Raw genomic sequence first — 19,208 nt, forward strand, 5'->3', positions numbered from 1 at the left:
TTGAATACAGTAGAATTGTCACTTTTATATTCCATGTTATTTTATAAAAACTAACAAAAAGTATGCAATTTTTGATCATTTTGCATTTAAATAATTGCATTGGTAAGGAGTTACCTATAAAGATTAGGCTAAAGATGATTTCTTTAGTTCAAGCATCAGGAGAGAATGAGATGGGATGATAATTGCTTTGAAGCTGACTTTGGGAGGCAATTGCTAGATGGTTTAGCAGAGTGTGAAACAGTTCTTTTTATGCCTGCATTTGAAGTTTAAGGAAACAAGTACTTTGAGGTCAAGAATATAAATGTACGATAGGGTAAATGAATTACTACTGACAATTTTGATTTTTCTTTATTCAGGAAGTGTACTTTTTTTGGTAATTTGTGCAGCAGTCTCAAATATGCCTCTATTGGAGTAAAACATAGTGAAACATGAAAGAACAAGACATTCCATGTTCTGAATGTAGAGGTATTAAAAAACATGTTTTTAAATACTATTGCTGTTTTTTTGTGTAGAAAATAGATAGGGTGACAAAACAAGCAAAATGGACTTTGTAAGATTTTAATCCTCCTGCATAAGCATAGATGCCACAAAAAAGTCAAACCAAAATGATGAAGAAATAAACTATAGAATGAGAGAAATGTTGCCTATTACTCCCCGACTGCTAACATGTAAAACCAATAGGAACGTGAAAGGAACACACATTTTTCAGACTATTTACAAATTGCCAAGAAATACTTGAAGAACTATTGAGCATTTTTGCACAATAGAGAAATGCAAATGGGGACATCATTTCATTACAGAGAGAATTAATCACCATAAGATCTAAAGAACATTCAGAAGACTACAGGAGAAAAGAAACTATTTAATCTTGTTGGTGGAAATGTAGTTAAGTAGTTCAACTACTACTGAAGTCAGTTTTTAAAGTATACAAAAGACTAAAATTAGTAATTCTCATTCGTGCAGTGCCTCCTTTAGTGGGTGTCTTCCCCAAAGAGTTAAGGACATATTGCAGTGATTCATGCAGATTCCTGTTACTGCAGCAATAGTCATTTTTCTGTGGAGAGCAGCAGCAAGCACTGCTCCATCACCACCAAATACCAATGATGAACAACAAATAATCGCTAGTGTACTCCATTTGATAAATGGTGTGATATTTTATTGAGAAGTCAGCTGTGCCTTAGGTTTTCCAGTAGACTACAGGTCAGTATAAATATGATAGTGATGCTAATGTCACAAGGCCATCACTAGTACACTATTTTGCTCATTGGATTTGATGTATTTATCTATTTGAGGATGCATGTTGCTATGAAGTTCAGGCTGGCTTTGAGGTCACATTATAACCCAGAGTGGTCTCAAACAATTCTCCTTCCTTAGTGTCTCAAGTACAGGGCTCCACACAAGAGCCACCAGGCCTAGTTTATATTTGGTATATTACGTGCATATTTAGTATATTTTATTTCAACTGTTTTTGTTGTTAAAGTATTTCCATATTTTACCTCCAGCATTTGTAGAAACTTTGGCGTTATTGAGGTGGTGATGTGCATATCCCCAGCCTCATGACATTGTCTGCTGGGTTCAGATCTGTCAGTGTACTACAGTGAAACATAGCTGTACATAACTGTTTCTTTTTCTACTTTCCTTAGAAAACATTTTTAAAATCTCCATGGATAATCACAGGTTCAATAATACTGGCTAGAGTTTCATGCAAATTCTCAAAGTTAAGTACAGTGTAGCACTGACCCGAAGATACTCTCTGTCATCTGAGAGTCTTTATAGTCCTTTCTGTACACAGACTTTGTGCCTGAGCCAGCATCTGTTTTGGGTCCCAGAGTCTGCTGCAAAGCTATGGAACACATCGCTTTGTGACCGCCTCTAGACTGGTGTCCTATATGCCACTCTGCTGAGGCAGAGCACAGCTTCTGGCAGGAAGCCAGAGGCTCTGAGGCTCTGAACAACACAGGTTTTTCTTTGTGAACACATATAATCTTATATTTCTGGAAGACAGACAGCTCTGTCCCATATTTCTACCCAGGAAGACAGAAGAAGAATCTGGAGACTGTGGATTAAACAGGGGTGCTGCCCTTCTGCTCTGCCAGCCCGGTCTTGGGTGGGAACCTGACAGTGGCCCAGGCTTGCATCCCCCCCCCCCGACATGCACCTGCACATGAGGATCTGCCCTCAGGGCATGTCAGACCCAGTCACACTTGACTTAGGGCAGGAATTTTGTAGGGGGATTCACAGTGGTGGTCAGGCCTTAATGTTACTCTGCTGGACTCAGTGAGTCTGAGTTATTTAAAGACCCAATCCAGAAATGTGCATCTGAGATGAAATACACAGTACTCAGATGAAGAAATAGAAAGAGCAAATAAATATGTGACAAAATGTTCTGCATCACTCGTTATTTTACAATTCAAAATTAAATAACAGTGATATGTCACCTTGCCCCAGAAAAAATGCCTACTGTCAAGAAATAAAGCAATCATGAATGCTGGAGGGGTTGTGGGGGAAAAAGGAACCCTTCTCCATTGTTGGTGGTAAAGCAAACACGGTGGAAATCAGTGTGGAGATTCCACACAAACTAGGTCTACAGGTCCTACTCAACTCAGCTATTCTTCTTTTGCGTATCTACCCAAAAGAATAAAAATCATCATACCACAGTGGTATATGTGCACCCACGTTTATAGCAGCACAGTTTGTGGTAGCCAGATCTTGGATGGAATGCATGACCTCTAGCTTGCCAGGCAGGCGCTTAAGCTAAATCCCTGGATCACTTTTTACTTTTTAACTTTCAAATAAAATGGGTTTGGGAGAAAAAACAAGGACTGAGGTAAAGACTTTCAGTTCAAATACCTATCAGAAGAGCTGAAGTCAACATTCCAGAAGACAGCCAGCTCCAGAAGACTTCACCATCTTTTATTGGGGATCCACAGTTACAGGGTGGGGTTTTTTTTTCTGTAATTATTCTTGGTGGGGAAGGCAGGCAGGAGAGCAGGAGCCAATCAGTGATGAAGAGGCTGGCTGTAAGAACTGTCCAACCAGGTGGGCCAAGGTGGGCGGTGTCTTCCGGTGTCATGGCGTCAATTGCAAGGCCAGGGCAAAAAAGGGAGCACTAGATGTTTGCTAGACCACTATTTTTTGCTTCTATTCGCTGTGAACTGCTTAGAAAGAACCTGGGAGACCTCCAAACTACGCAATGGTGATGTTATGGGATGGGAGCAGTGAAATGGGGTGGAATCTGGTTGAGACCAGTTAGAAGTGGTGAGAAGGGGCCGAAGGATTAGCTCAGTGGCATAAGTGCCGGCCTTGAAAGCATGCAGTGATGAGTTCGATCACTGGTACCAATAAAAAGGAAAAAAGACCAAAAACAAAATAAAAATTAAAATAAAAAAACAAGTGGTGAGAAGTAGCTGTGCTGTCTAGAGCCTGTGGGCTTAGCCTCAGACCCTGGGATCCTCTAGTGCTAGCAGTAAGTCATCCTCTGTCCCTTTTACCTCTCGCTGGGGCCAGGACAGTTCTGGGTCCCTAGAATGCTGTTGCTACTGTGATACCACCAGGCCACAATGCCATTTTTGAAATTGCCTACTGCCCTTGCTCCTCCAACAGTCTGGGCCCAGGAAGGGGCATGAGGAGACCCTGATTCCGATGTGGTTTCAAGCTGGGTGCAGCTGTAATAAGCTAGTTTTCTGCTCTCATTCCTGTCAGTAACAGATCTGAAAGTCAGAAGTTTCTAAGTGTCTGTGATGCAGGACCTCATAGCCACAACAGCTCTCGTTAAACTTATGCATTTATGTATTTTGTAATCGCCTAAATTTATACTATGTTCTCATATTTCCATGCTCATGAAAGGTGGAGGCAAAGGTTCTGAGAATTCAAAGATGTGTAGTGATGTGCCTCAGTGGAGGAAGGCTTCCCAAACACTGGATGAACTGCTGTGTATTACAAAGAACAATGCAAAGAATTTCTGAACATACTTTATGTGACACATGTGCTCATAGACGATGTTTGGGAGAACAGCCATAGAGGTTTAAATTTTGAGAAAAATGAAGCAGATATAAATGTGTCATCAAGGGCTGGGAAAAGTGTGTTTGCTAAGGACAAAGTCCAGAAAGGGCTGCCTTTTAAATTCTCATTGAAAAATGCCTAACTGTAGTCATTTGCATGAACATATACACGTGATATCCTTCTCAATGGAAAGGAATATGGGTGTCATCTCTGAATGAAGAGGTGATTTAATAGCTTGGTTGATCATATACATTGTTGAAGTATGGAAAGGCTCTGCAATGGACTTTACTAAGTGGTTAAAGGAGATGCCATAAATTAAAATTGTGCAGAGATATCAATAGTTTAGTCATGAAGGGTTTTCTGCTTAGGGTGGATCAGACGAGCATGGAAAGGATATGGAAGTGACTGGCAGGACGCATTGTGCCAATAGCAGGACATGAAACAGAGAGTATTGAAAGTTAGGTAGTTCTTAGGGTAAGCATGAAGATAAAGTTGGCTTATGATTTCTTCCTTGAGGTGAAAAACACCAGCTCTGGTAAAAATCAGTATTCCACATTCTTGTCAACCCTGTAATTCTGTGTTCTTCACTTGAGATCTAATTTTGATTATCTCTAATTATGACCCAGTGTCATGAAGGTGAAATTTGAATTTTTTTGTAACAGGGATTGAACTCATGATCTCAAGCTTGCTCGGTAGGTGTTCATGCTGCTGAGCTAAATACCCAGCTCTGAAAGTGTTTTCTGTATACTATGTATGATATCAACATTGTTCCTCAGAAAATGTTGAATATTGTGGAATTTTTCTATATTGTATGGATATAATTTTTAAAGCAAACCAAAGGTGTCATGTGCAGTCACATTTCAAGTTTCACATTGTCTGTGGGGTGTCTCAGTCAGGGTTTCTATAGTTGAGACACCTCTGGAAATTAGGCTAGCCCCAAACTCAAGGAAGTTCTCCTGCATTAGCCTCCCAAGACATATTTGTTATATCTGAATGGAGAGTGATCACTTGGTGGCACTGAGCTATAATTCGAAACTTATACCTGGTTTCATTTTTATACATTTTTTACATACAGCAGTTTTCCATGGACATTTGAGTTATTATTTATGTATCATATTTGACATTATTTATGTTTTGTTCTATGAAACCAAATTAAAATATCAAAATGCTCCTTAAGTATATTAAGAACAAAGGACTCAGTGGCCTAAATGAGATTTGAAGAGATATCATTGTTAGTACATCAAAGTGATTCATGAGATATTTGTCCGCCTCTGTGCTTTATGGATGCTGGTCTTGCAGGCTCTCACTATGAGCTCTGCTGTAGAGACAGTGCACAGTGACTCTTGCAGTGACTCAGCATAAGAATCAGTGCTCCTATTTGGCTGTTACATTAGCTGTGAGTTGCAATAGAACATTAAATTTGCTGTCTCAAAAAATGTGTATATACCAAAAATTAATCCCCAAGACATGGAATTAAGATTTGAAGAAATCAGTCTCCATTCAGCTGTTTTGCTTGGTTTTATTGTTTAGTTTAGTTTAGTTTTGTTTTATTGAGACAAGTTTTCTCTATGTATATCAGCTAGTTTTGAACCCTTTATGGAGTTCAGAATTGCCCTAACCTCAAAGCAACACTCCTGTCTCAGCGTCTTAAGTGTGGGATTAAAGATATGTGTCTTTTTACCCTAGAAAATATTGAGGCTTGTAACTTAGCTGTGTTGTAGGTTGACATAATACATGCCATCTTGAGCTTTGCCTTTAACTAGTGCCCTGTATTTCACTCAGAAGAATGGAAAATCACACAGGGTATAAGTCCCAGGAGAAAAGCAAAATGAGCTGTACCCAAAGAAAAAAATTAACCTGCTCAACAAAAGAAGCAGAATACGTTTGTCATCCAAAAATTATTATAAGATTCTAGCTAAATGATTTCCAACAGGGTCTTTTTGTGATTTTATCTTTTAAAACATCTCTAACTTTCCAGTTCAGAGCGTCTTTTTTAGATCCTCAAATGGGTGTAGGGTTTCTGTATACAAGTGGTCCTGAGACCTGCTAATGAAATTCCACATTTCTCAATTGGGTTGCTTGGTTTCCTATATTATTGTTCACAAACTCAACTCAAGCTGCAGAAACCTTACTGACACAAGCAAACACCAGGATTAAATGACAGTGGCACTGAAATGAAAGAATAGTAGTGAAAAGGAGAGGAGAAAAAAGACAAATGCCATGTGCTATATAATGCACACTTCTTTTCCCCAGCAATGAAGAAGCTCAAACAGGAGAATGGCCATGTATTCAAAGATGTCTAATGTACATAGTGAGTGCAAGGCTGGCCAGAACTCCAAAGAGAGACTATGTCTTTAAATCAAAAATTAAATGAAAAAATTAAAAAAGCCAAGGAGACAGAAAAAGTATTAAAAAAAAAACAATAATAGAGCTGAGTGAAAGTTGACTTATGTAAAATGAGAATTATTGAATGATGCTGCAGAGAAAAGAAGGCCATGAACAGGTATCCAGGAGAGAGTGACAAACACAGACACTGGAATGGCACCTATTGTGCTACAGGACAACAGTGACCTCCTTCCTCCAAAACATTTGCAGTTCACTAGACTGAGGACTTCTAAAAGCTCATGGAAATGTGAAACTCATGGCAAACAAGTAGCTTGAAATTCAGGCTTTGGAACATGGCCTTTAGCAGACATTTCATATTTAAATTGAAATAAGAGAAATATAACCCCGCCTTGCTTGCTGTCAAACGCGCAAGATTGAGAAATGAAGTCACAAAATGAAGTTCAAAAATTTTCTTAGAAAAAAAGAGAGAAGTATAGCCCTGAATTTTCAGGAGTGGTCTTCGGTGTTTTAGCCACAGACCTATTGTCAGGGATCATTTATACAAGAAAGTCACAATGTGGGTACAGTGTGGGTCTCAGATTACAATCAACCTATAATTTTATACCTGCCTAACTAATATTATTCATCAGGGGAACAAGTCAGCCAGAAAAGGTATGTGGAAAGTGCCATGGCATTTTGTGGGAACAATAGGCCAGTTGTTTTGGTCATTGAGTATGGTAATTGATGCATATCTGAACTTCCTGGAGGAATTGGTGGTAACTGTAGTACATTTCAAGCTGTTGTTTTTCTCTTCAGGAGCATGTAGACATGGTTACTGCATCTTCTCCTTCAGGTCTGCCTTTCTAAAGCTGCGCCTGTAGCAGTGATTGTTGTATTTAGTTTTTTGCATTGACTCTTTGAGGTTCCATTTCCTCTCTGATTGTATATCTATTTCTGTCTATATTGACATCCTTTGCTAAAATCACAATACTATTTGAATGGACAAGGTGATGTTTATACATTTAAAAATATTCATTAATACAGGCCAGGGCTTTATCTCAGCAGGCAGAAACGCCTTCCTGGGAAGTGCTAGGTTGTAACTTTGATCCGTGGTACCTAAAAAAAATGTAATATAAATTGCAAGGAAAGAAAATAATTTCATTTGTGAAAATGTAGGTTTACAAAGTCTATAAATACATAGGTCAATGGCAAATTAAACCTTGTTAATAGCTATATGTAGTATCTAAAGTTGTTGGGGCTGGTGATTGAGCTCAGTGACACAAGCAGCTGTCTGGAGAGCCAAAGGTTATGAGTGCAAACCCTCATACAAAAAAAATATCATAGTTTTCAAGATGCAGGGCTATGAGCACATTTATTGAAACTGATACGTGTTAATTAATAGGCTCAGTGTTTCTTTTGTGGTCTAAGAAATACCTGAAGATAACATGGCAATTACAGTGAATGATGTACTGTCCCCTATAAGATTGCTATTTTCTGAGTTGTTTTTATTTTTTGTTTTCCCACATACTTGAAAGTTGAAAATGTTGGCTGATGCTGGGTCAAAAAACTGTGATAATCATTTTTTCAATTTAATGGTATATTTCCCTATATCCATTAAGAACATTTTATTTGCTACAATTACTCCAAGTCAAATTGGTAAACAATTCTTAAAGTTACAGGCAGCTGAGTTGGTTAGAAATACAGGCAGCCACACCATGATACAGTGGAATGAAACTCCTGACCTAATATGTCTGGTATGAGTTTGTGTTCTCTAAAATGCAAGAATGAATTTTAGGAACAACAGAGTTGGAGAGCAGAATATATTTATTGAGAGAAAAAAGTGAAAGTATTTTTCTCTAAATAGGATATTTTGGAAGTGGGAGGTGGAACCAGTGCACTTTTACCTTGAAGTCACTTTCCTCTTCCCTATTCAACCTACTGTGGCCAGAAAAGAATCTCAATCAGCTACTTGCATATCAGCAATGCTACCTTTAAGCAGCACCCAAGTCAAAAACAATATGTGTGCCTCCCACACATTTCCAGAAGAAAAAGCCATACGCCCAGTGGTCATAGGGTTCTCTCTATCATCTTAGCGTAGAGGCCATTTTGAATTTATATTCTCTTCTTTACTACACCAAAAATCCTATCAGAAAGTTTCTGTCTGAGAAAAACAGAAGAGGTGCTGATCCAGTAGCAAAGGACTCTGTCTTTTCTAGGGACTTTATGGAATAAAATCATGTAGTGAGAAGGTTTAAAATGTGTTAGATTACTGATGTTATTGAGGAGATAAATTGGCATAATAGAGAAGCAGAATATAAGAAATGTAAAAGTGGTCCTTTACTTAAAGAATGTAGAGAGGAGCCCACAGCCACCAAGACTATGAGGCTATGCAGGGCCTCATGGCCACGATGATTCAACTTAAACTTCAGGTTTTTCTTTTTTTCTGACTGACTAGGGGGATATGGGGTATATGTGACTTTTGACTGCATGTGGTGCTTGGAAGGGACATTTATGTCATGCCAGGAGCTGATAGGAATTTTTTTAGGACCGTGGGAAAGAAATAGGAAGTTGTAATCAGGGAGAAAAGAGGAAGTGACCATATGAGTAAGCATCCCTGATTTCACCTTCTTCCACCTTGAACTACCACCATGAGGTCCTGTAATTGTTTCTAGGGCAAAACTCTTTCAAGTACATCCTTTGGTTTGAATGAAGAAATCAAAACAAAGAATTTTTGCTATCTGCCTTCCTCCACGGCTGGTGGTAAACCATTCATAAGAAATTTTGAGTCATTTCCTTAACTCATTTTAGATTCCATAACCAAAATTACAGATCAGTTCACTTTCAGAAAAAGAAGCAGCACTTAAATGCAGGGATAAAGGCCTTCAATACAAGTATAACTGGCAAGCTGAGATCAACGTTGTGTGATACAAACTTCAACTGATTTCTCTGACTTCAAGAAAGAGAAATGTTTATATCGATATTGCTGTAGCAGAATGAATCTCCTGGTCTACTATGTTTGATATGAGGTTTTTTTTTTTTTTTTCTGTAAAGTCAAAGAATGAATTTTAGGAACAACAGAGATTAAGAGAAGAATGTACTTATTGAGAGAAATAAAGCTGCCTGAGATAGAGAGAGATGGAGTCCTGAGCAGGTTGCCAAACATTGTCCTTTCTAGGGAACTTTATAGAGTAAAATCATGTGGTGAAATGAGTTTAAGGTCGGGAAAACTAGGAACTCACAATGCAAATGGGCATAAGATGAGAAAGAGCTATGGTACCCAATAGGATTATTAAGTTCAGGTAAAGCTGATTAAATTGGGAACAAAGGGGGAAGGGAGTCACATAGAAAGCAGGCATTCTTAGGCAGTTGTGACTCTTCCCTTAGGAGTTTGGGAGGGTGACTTCTGAGTTTCTCAGTATGATAGGAACTATTTAGAATGTCAGTCTTTAGGATAAGGATACATTTCTTTGAATGGTGACTCCTGACTTCCTCAGAGGGCTAGGGAACTATTTAGAATATCTATCCTTAGGCTATGGATGAATTTGCTTATCATTGTCTTGAGCCTTGGCCAATAGCTTGAGGTGTCAGTCTTCCCCATAGTTGCAAGGTATCTGGTCTCCTGCATGGGCTCCTTGGAGGACCTAGCCCTGGTTCATGCCAAGAGTATTTAAGTAACTCAGGTGCCTGTAACAGTACTGTTTGGAAAATTGATTAGAGATGTCTTGTGCTCTGGGTGAATGATCTGGGGATGACAATGTGCCATGTATATACCAATGTTGCCCCCTGATTGACATGTTTTGAAATTCAATTTTAGTTGATGTGCTCTTTTTTCCTTGAAATAAAATGGATTTGAAAATTAAAAGCCTGAGGTAAAGCTCTTCAGTACAAACACTGTTCTGTCAAGCTGGGTTCACCACTGTAGAAGAATGACAGCTGCAGAAGTCTCTGCACTACAGTCTATCATTTGGGATCCTCACTTGCAGGAAGGGGTTCCTTTCCCTGGTTATTCTTGACTCAGAAGGAAGGCAGTAGAGCAGGAGTCAAGCAGTGATGAAGGGGCAGGTTATATGAACTGTCCAATCAGGTGGGCCATTGCTGGCTGTGACTTTTGTCTCTTCTGGTGTCTCAGCATGAGTTTTCTGTTCTGAGTACAATAGTGGTAGCAAAACACATGCTGGATCTCATTCAGTACGTTCGATGTCCTGTGGCCTGATTAGCAAAGAACCTGAGAGATCCTGGAACCATGGAATAGTGAGGTTGTGGATGGGAGCCCAGAAATAGGGTGGATTGGGTGAAACCAGTTACAAGTATTTAGGAGTAGTTCCGGTGTCTGGAGCCCCAGGTATTTAGTTAGCTTCAGCTCCTGAGGTCATCCAGCATTGCCCATGGGTCATTCTCTGTCCCTTTTGCCTCTTGCTGTTGGCAAGGATGATTTGGGGGTCCTCAGAAACCTGGCTTCACTATGACATCAGCAGACTCAAGTATCATCTTTGAAATTCATTGCTAGCCTGGTAACTCCAGGATCTTAGGCATTGGAAGGAGCTTGGGAAGACCCTGAATATGACGATTTGTAGCTTCTAGAGCAGCAATGAGCTAGGTCTCTGCTCTTTTTCCTCATAGTAGCAGATCTGGAATGTCTGGAGTTTATTAATGTCTGTAATGCGGGGCCTCATAGCCACAATGGCTCAACTTAAACTTGGCTTTTTTGTATTTATAGTGATCTCCTTAAATTACAGTATGTTCTCATATTTCCATCCTCAGGACAGGTAGTGGCAAAGGTCCTGAGAATTCAGGGATTTGTAGTAGTGTGCCTCAGTGGAGAAAATCTTCCCAATCACCTGGTGAACTCCTGTGTATTATACAGATCAGTGCAAAACAATTTCTGAACATACTTAATAATTTAGGTGGCACCCCCGCTCACAGTCTAGGTTTGTAGAGTTTTGAAGTCTGAAAAAAATGAAGCAAATATGAAAGTGTTATCTAGGACAGGGTAAATATTTGTGAAGGACAAATTCCAGAAAGTTCTACCTGTTAAATTCTCATCGAAAAATGCCAAAATTTAGGCCTTTTCATGGACATATACATGTGATATCCTTCTGAATGGAAAGGAATAGAGGTGTCATCTCTGAATTAAGAGCTGATTTAGTAGCTTGGTTGTTCATAGAGTGTTTAAATATGGAAATTCTCTACAATGGACTTATCTAAGTGGTGTAAAGGAGAAGCCCTAAATAGAAATTTTGTTAGGCATGAAGGGTTTTCTGCTTAGGATGGATCAGAGGAGTATGGAAAGGATGTGGAAGTGACTGACAGGATGCAGGAAGCAAATAGCAGGACATACAACAGAGAGGGTCTTCACTGAAAGTCAGGTAGTTCTTACAGTAAGTGTGAAGTAAAGTTGGGTTCTGATTGCTTCATTGAGGTGATCAACACCAGCTCTGGCAACAATCAGTATTCCACATCCCTGTCAACCCATTATTTTTGTGTTCTGTACTTGAGATCTAATTTTGATTATCTCTAATTATGCCCCAGTGTCATGAAAGTGAAATTTGAATTTTTTTGGTACCAAGGATCAAACTCATGACCTATGCTTTCCAGGCAGGCGTTCATGCTACGGAATTAAATACCCAACTATGAAAGTGTTTTCTGTGTAGTATGGAAGATATCCATATTGTTTCTCAGAAAGTGTTGGGTATTTTTGGAATTTTTCTGTATTGTACGCCTATAATGTTTTAAAACAAACCAAACATGTTTTATGCAGTCTCTTTTTAAGTTTCACTTTGTTTGTTCGGTGTCTCAGTCAGGGATTGTCTATTTTAGATGGCTCTGTAACTTAGGATAGCCCCAAATGCAAGGAAGAACTCCTTCACCAGCCTCCAAGGGTATATTTCTTATATTTGAATTGAAAGTGATCACTTGGTGACAGTGAGGTATAATTTACAGCTTGGGCCTGGTTTATTTTTATATACATATTTTTAAAAATACAGCTGTTTTCCACTATAACACTTGTTATTATTATTTATGTACCATATTTGATGTTATTTATGTTTTGTTCTATGAAACCAAATTAATGTTTCAAAATGCTGCTTAAGTATATTAAGAACAAAGTACTCATTGGCCTAAATGAGATTTGAAGAGACATCATCTGTAGTCTATCAAAGTGATTGATGAGATTTTTTATTTAATTTTGAAATTGGTAAAATACAACAGAACAAGGCAGCATAAGGCCAACTAAGATCACACAGTGAAATTGGTACACAACTTCACAACAGGTTACTGGGATAACAGTAATAGGTATCACAGTATATTTTTTTTATCTTTGTAATAGTTTTTCTTTAATCACATATATTAAAATGAGATGAAATACAGAACATTATAGAACTTATCAAAACAGAATATTGAATAGAGCAGTACCATTAATCGGAATAGACTGAAACAATAATAAAAACATTTTCCTTAAAAGTAATAGTAGAAGGAAGTCCCCTTATTTGCTATGGTCAACTTGCCAAGAGATGCTCAGATTTCCGGTTCCCATTTGCTAATATGGGGTGACAGGAGAAGAGGGGTAGGGAAGTGGGATGTTTGATTCTAGGTGGTGCATCAGTAGGTCACTATTGCTTACTAGGGAGACAGGCTGCTTGTTTGGTTTCACAGCGTCCTAAGTTTCAACATAGCATGGATTTCAGGAGCTGCTGCTGGTTCTCCCCCTGGAAGGGCTGCAGTCAGACAGACTGCCACCGCTTACCAGGGAGAAGTGGTGCTTGCCTGGCTTCCCAGTGTCCTAAATTCCAGCATGGGATGGATCTCAGAAGCTGCTGCTGGTTTTCCCCCTGGAAGGGCTTCAATTTGCCAAACCACCACCACTGACAGGGGAGGGGAGGTACTTGCTTGGCTTTCCAGTCAATTGGTTGGATATTTACCTGCCTCTGTGCTTTGTGGTTGCTGGTCCTGCTGGCTTCTTACTGTTAGCTCTGCTTTAGAGACAGTGCATGAGGAATCTTGCCATGATTCAGCACATGAATCACTGTTAGTATTTGGCTGTTACATTTGCAGCGAGTTGCAATCTAGCATCAAATTTGCTGTCTTGAATAATGTGTATATACACAAAATTAATGACCAAGACATGGATTAAAATTTGAAGAAATCAGTCTTCATTCAGCTGTTTTGTTTGGTTTTATTTGTTTAGTTTAGTTTTGTTTTATTGAGACAAGCTTTCTGTATGTATATCAGATGGATTTGAACACCCTATGGAGCCTAGAATTGCCCTGACCTCACTGATGCCATCCTGTTTCGGCCTTTTGTGTGCTGCGATTATAGATATGCACCACCACACTTTGCTTTTGATTCAGATTTCTAGGAGAGAATTTAAGATATCCCAAACCTGTGGTCTCAGCCTTCCATTGAGAAATATATGTATGATCCTTTAGGAGTTGGTGACCTTTGAGGATGTGGCTGTGAACTTCAGCAATGAGGAGTGGACTTTGCTGAGTCCATCCCAAAAGAAGCTCTACAGAGATGTGATGGGCAAAACCTTTAGGAACATGACTCTGATAGGTAAGGATGAAATCTTTTTGTCACTCATGCTGTCAGAATATTGTTTCTTGCTCATTAGTGCTGTTTCATGAAAAAGAATATGAAAACATTTTTAAAAATATCTCAGACCTGGACAGATTATATCATAAATCTAAACAAAACCTATTAATTTGTATGTATTACTCTAAAGAGTCCTGGTATTTCTATGTCTACAATTCAGGAGGACTCGGGGATATCCAGGAAGCTGAAAAAGAAGGCAAAATTTACTGGAGCTACTTAAGGTAATTCACACACACAAGTAGAGGAATGTTCCTGAGTAATTAGTGAGTCAGCAGAAAAATTATCAAAGAAATGAGGCACCATTCAATTTATTGTCAGTAATATTCTCCAAAGATGTATAAGGTAGTGTATATATGAGGGAATTAAATCATGAAAATGTATGACATTGCATATAGATGAGTACGAAAAGAATACATTTTGAGTTATTACATTCTGCCTTCAGTTTTTCTACCCATATCTACATGTGAATATACCACATTCATTATCTAACAATTGCTAAGTTTGCAATAGAATTTTTAAATAAAACTGAGTCCTCATGTTTCCAAGCCATTCTCTAGAGAATAAGCCATTCTGATTAATATTCTTAGTAGGCTGGTGGAATGTTAGTACACTCATTTTGAATATCATTGTCTCTAGAAATTGGTCCCCTCACACTTGTCCTGGATATTTTTAAAATCTCAAATCTGCATAAAATACTGATACATGCTTACTCATATACAAAACAGATCAAGTTATAACAGATCAGGCCTTGAAGCTTAGCTATCTATCAATGGATTTGTGGAGAAGGAAAATGTTAATAGACTCTCTGTGATTGTGAATTTCTGTAAACCCAGCACACTAGGAATCAGATTTTGCAGAATGGCAAATTCAAGTTCAAACTTCACAGCTTAATGTTCAGTGAAAATCTCTTAAAATAGATTTTTAAAAGCTACAGATTTTATGCTAATACCTGTTGTTAATTCCCAGCCCAGAAAAGAAAAAAATGTGTTATATAATATCAAAAAATAAATAATATAATGTCATTGGCCATAAGAAATAGATGGGTCTTTCACCCATCAATTCAGTGAAATAGCTCAGCTATAAAACCTAAAAGGTCACAGTGTTTCTTCTAGATGAGACACCAAAATATAAATTGTGGAATGAAATGAAAGAAAGTTGATAGAGAAAAGTAAGATTGACTATATGGAAAAGGGAACTACAGGTTAAGGACAGAAGAGAGATTGTGATGGGGAAACATATCAGAATAATCTGTATGTGATACCCATATGTGCCCATGCCCAAAGTGAAGCTAAAGATTCTGCATTTCAATGTACCGACTTTTAAGATTTCCAAATGTGTGCCAGTCTTTTGGGAATGGTTGTTTTCAACATATCTTACAAGGCCATTCTGTTGCTTCATGGTCAGAATTTCTTAGCATGCATTAAAAACAGAACTTGACATTAATGCGGTCATTAAACAGAGACCCATTTCACTGTGAATTTTTCTTTTTTTAAATTTATGTCAGGAAAGATTAAACAAAACAAATAAGTGGAAATAATGCTACTTTCAAAATGAAAATAAACAGAAAGAAATTGCAAGATGATGATTACATATGCTGCTCATGGAAATAGTTATGAAATACAAAAGTGAAACATATGAACTGGGGATTCAAACAGTGAGACTGCAAAGAGTTTTGTTCAACTCTCCAACCAAAAGTTAGTAATATGGTTATAAATCTTATATGTGATTTTTTTCTTTACAGAAATGACAAGCTAGGGAAATCTTATGGACATACATCTTGAAATCAGTGTAAAGAAGTGTTCCTTGGTACTGCAGAAGATAATGTGAATGTGAAAGTAACAGAAACACATGACAATGTACAGATCCATGAAAAATATTCCAGTGGAGGGAAAGCCTATGTATGCAACCAATGTGGGAAAGGTTTTACCACACATGGAATTTGTAAGAAACATGAAAGAATTCACAGAGGAGAGAAACCGTACATATGTAAGCAGTGTGGGAAAGCTTTTACAACAAGTACATATTGTCAAGTACATGAAAGTCTTCACTCTGGAGAAAAACGTTATGAATGTAAGAACTGTGAGAAAGTTTCAGCAAATGTACTTATTGTGTAATTCATGAAAAACTTCACACTGGGCAGAAACCGCATATATGTAAGAAATGTGGGAAAACTTTTAGCAGTAAAATTCATTTTCAAATACATGAAAATGTTCACACTGGAGAGAAACACTATATGTGTAAGCAATGTGCAAAAGGTTTTATCCAACCTGGAATTTGTAAGGAACAAGAAAGAATTCACATTGTAGAGAAAGCATATGTATGTAAGCAATGTGGGAAAGCTTTTAAAACACAGGGAGATTGTAAGAAACGTGAAAAAATTCACACTGGAGAGAAACCATATGTATGTAAACAATGTGGGAAAGCTTTTAAAACACAGGGAGATTGTAAGAAACATGAAAGAATTCACACTGGAGAGAAACCCTATGTATGTCAGCAATGTGGGAAAGGATTCATTAGTTCTGGAAATTGTAAGCAACATGAACGCATTCACACTGAAGAGAAACCATATGTATGTAAGCAATGTGGGAAAGCTTTTAACACACAGGGACATTGTAAGAAACATGAAAGAATTCACACTGGAGAGAAACCCTATGTATGTCAGCAATGTGGAAAAGGATTCACTAGTTCTGGACATTGTAAGTGACATGAACGCATTCACACTGGAGAGAAACCATATGTATGTAAGCAATGTGGGAAAGCTTTTAAAACACAGGGAGATTGTAAGAAACATGAAAGAATTCACACTGGAGAGAAACCATATGTGTGTAAGCAATGTGGGAAAGCTTTTAAAACACAGGAGATTGTAAGAAACATGAAAGAATTCACACTGGAGAGAAACCATATGTATGTAAGCAATGTGGGAAAGCTTTTACCAGACATGCAAATTGTAAGGAACATGAAAGAATTCACACAGGAGAGAAACCATATGTGTGTAAGCAATGTGGGAAAGCTTTTAAAACACGTGCATATTTTAATCATGAAAGAATTCACACTGGAGAGAAACCATATAGATGTAAGCAGTGTGGGAACACTTTTAGCACATGGGGAAATTGTAAGAAACATGAAAGAATTCACACTGGAGAGAAACTATGTATGAAAGTAATGTGGGAAAGCTTTTAAAATGCAGTGAGATTGTAAGAAACATGAAAGAATTCACACTGGAGAGAAACCCTATGTATGTCAGCAATGTGGGAAAGGATTCATTAGTTCTGGAAATTGTAAGCCACATGAACGTATTCACACTGGAGAGAAACCATATGTATGTAAGCAATGTGGGAAAGCTTTTAACACACGGGGACTTTGTAAGAAACATGAAAGAATTCACACTGGAGAGAAACCCTATGTATGTCAGCAATGTGGAAAAGGATTCACTATTTCTGGACATTGTAAGCAACATGAACGCATTCACACTGGAGAGAAACCATATGTATGTAAGCAATGTGGGAAAGCTTTTAAAAAACCTGCATATTTTAAGGTTCATGAAAGAATTCACATTGGAGAGAAACCATATGTATGTAAGCAATGTGGGAAAGCTTTTAAAACACAGGGAGATTGTAAGAAACATGAAAGAATTCACACTGGAGAGAAACCATATGTGTGTAAGCAATGTGGGAAAGCTTTTAAAACACAGGGAGATTGTAAGAAACATGAAAGAATTCACACTGGAGAGAAACCATATGTATGTAAGCAATGTGGGAAAGCTTTTACCAGACATGCAAATTGTAAGAAACATGAAAGAATTCACACAGGAGAGAAACCATATGTGTGTAAGCAATGTGGGAAAGCTTTTAAAACACGTGCATATTTTAAGGATCATGAAAGAATTCACACTGTTGAGAAACCATATAGATGTAAGCAGTGTGGGAACACTTTTAGCACATGGGGAAATTGTAAGAAACATGAAAGAATTCACACTGGAGAGAAACTATGTATGTAAGTAATGTGCGAAAGCTTTTAAAATGCAGTGAGATTGTAAGAAACATGAAAGAATTCACACTGGAGAGAAACCCTATGTATGTAAGCAATGTGGGAAAGGTTTTACCAATTCTGGACGTTGTAAGCAACATGAAAGTATTCACACTGGAGAGAAACCATATGTATGTAAGCAATATGGGAAAGTTTTTACTCAACATGGACATTGTAAGCAACATGAAAGTTCACACTCAAGATAAAACCAGTGTATATAAGAATCATGAGAGTGGTTTGAGCACATGTATATATTGCTTAATGTATGAAAATCTTCACACTGGGCAGAAAACTTATATATGTAAGGAATGTGGGGAATGTTTCAGCAGAAATGCTCATTGTCCAATACATTATAAAATTTAGACTGTTTAGAAACTCTGTGTATGTGAAGAATGTGGGAAAGCTTTCACCAAACATGGATATTGTAAAATACATCCATGACTTCACACTGATGAGAAACCCTATGTATATAACAGTGTGGCAAAGCTTTTACCACATACAGTCATTGCAAAACACATGAAAGAATTCACACTGGGAAAAACCACTGGCTATGTAAGCAAGTGGAGACACTTTCAGCAGCCAGATTGTAAGTGAAATACATGAAAAAACTCACACAAGAGATATATCCTATGCGTTATGGGAATACTCTCAGCATACTTGATCATTGTTACATATCTGAAAGAGCTCACTGGGCAGAGATCCTATGTGGATTAACAATGTGAGAAATAAGGCAATCCATGTTTCTTGTTAAATACATAGAAAAATTGTCACTGTTCAGACAGTTTAGATCTAAATTTACTTTAAAAATCACAGGGAGACCTGAAGAAATAATCAATACAGAAGTTAGATATCAATATTTCTTCACAAATATTCCAGAAATGACAAATCTGAGGTGGAGCTCTCCTTAGGTGCACATGTTGTATGGTTTTCAGTTAATCACTTGTACTTCTCTAGATTTTTTAAAATGTGTTTGTGCTTCAACATGGCATCTTGTAATTAAACATGCAAAACTGAAATGGGCTTTTCACTTTCAAGTATGGATAGTGTCTATGTACTTAATATTTTTTCTGTAAAACTTAAATTTTATATTTTTTGTGAATTGTAATGTTTATTTAAAGAGAAAAAAGAAAACGTGTAGAAATAATACAGAATTTCAGAAAAATAAACAATAAGAAATCACTAGTTGATTAGTTTCATATTGTCATCTTAGAAGTAGTTGTTCAAGTTACAAACTTAAAGCATACAAAGTCATATTCAAATAATGA

The sequence above is a fragment of the Cavia porcellus genome, unplaced genomic scaffold, assembly GCF_034190915.1.
Source record: "Cavia porcellus strain 051 isolate PalLab524CR breed Dunkin Hartley unplaced genomic scaffold, mCavPor4.1 scaffold_32, whole genome shotgun sequence".
NCBI lineage: Eukaryota > Metazoa > Chordata > Mammalia > Rodentia > Caviidae > Cavia > Cavia porcellus.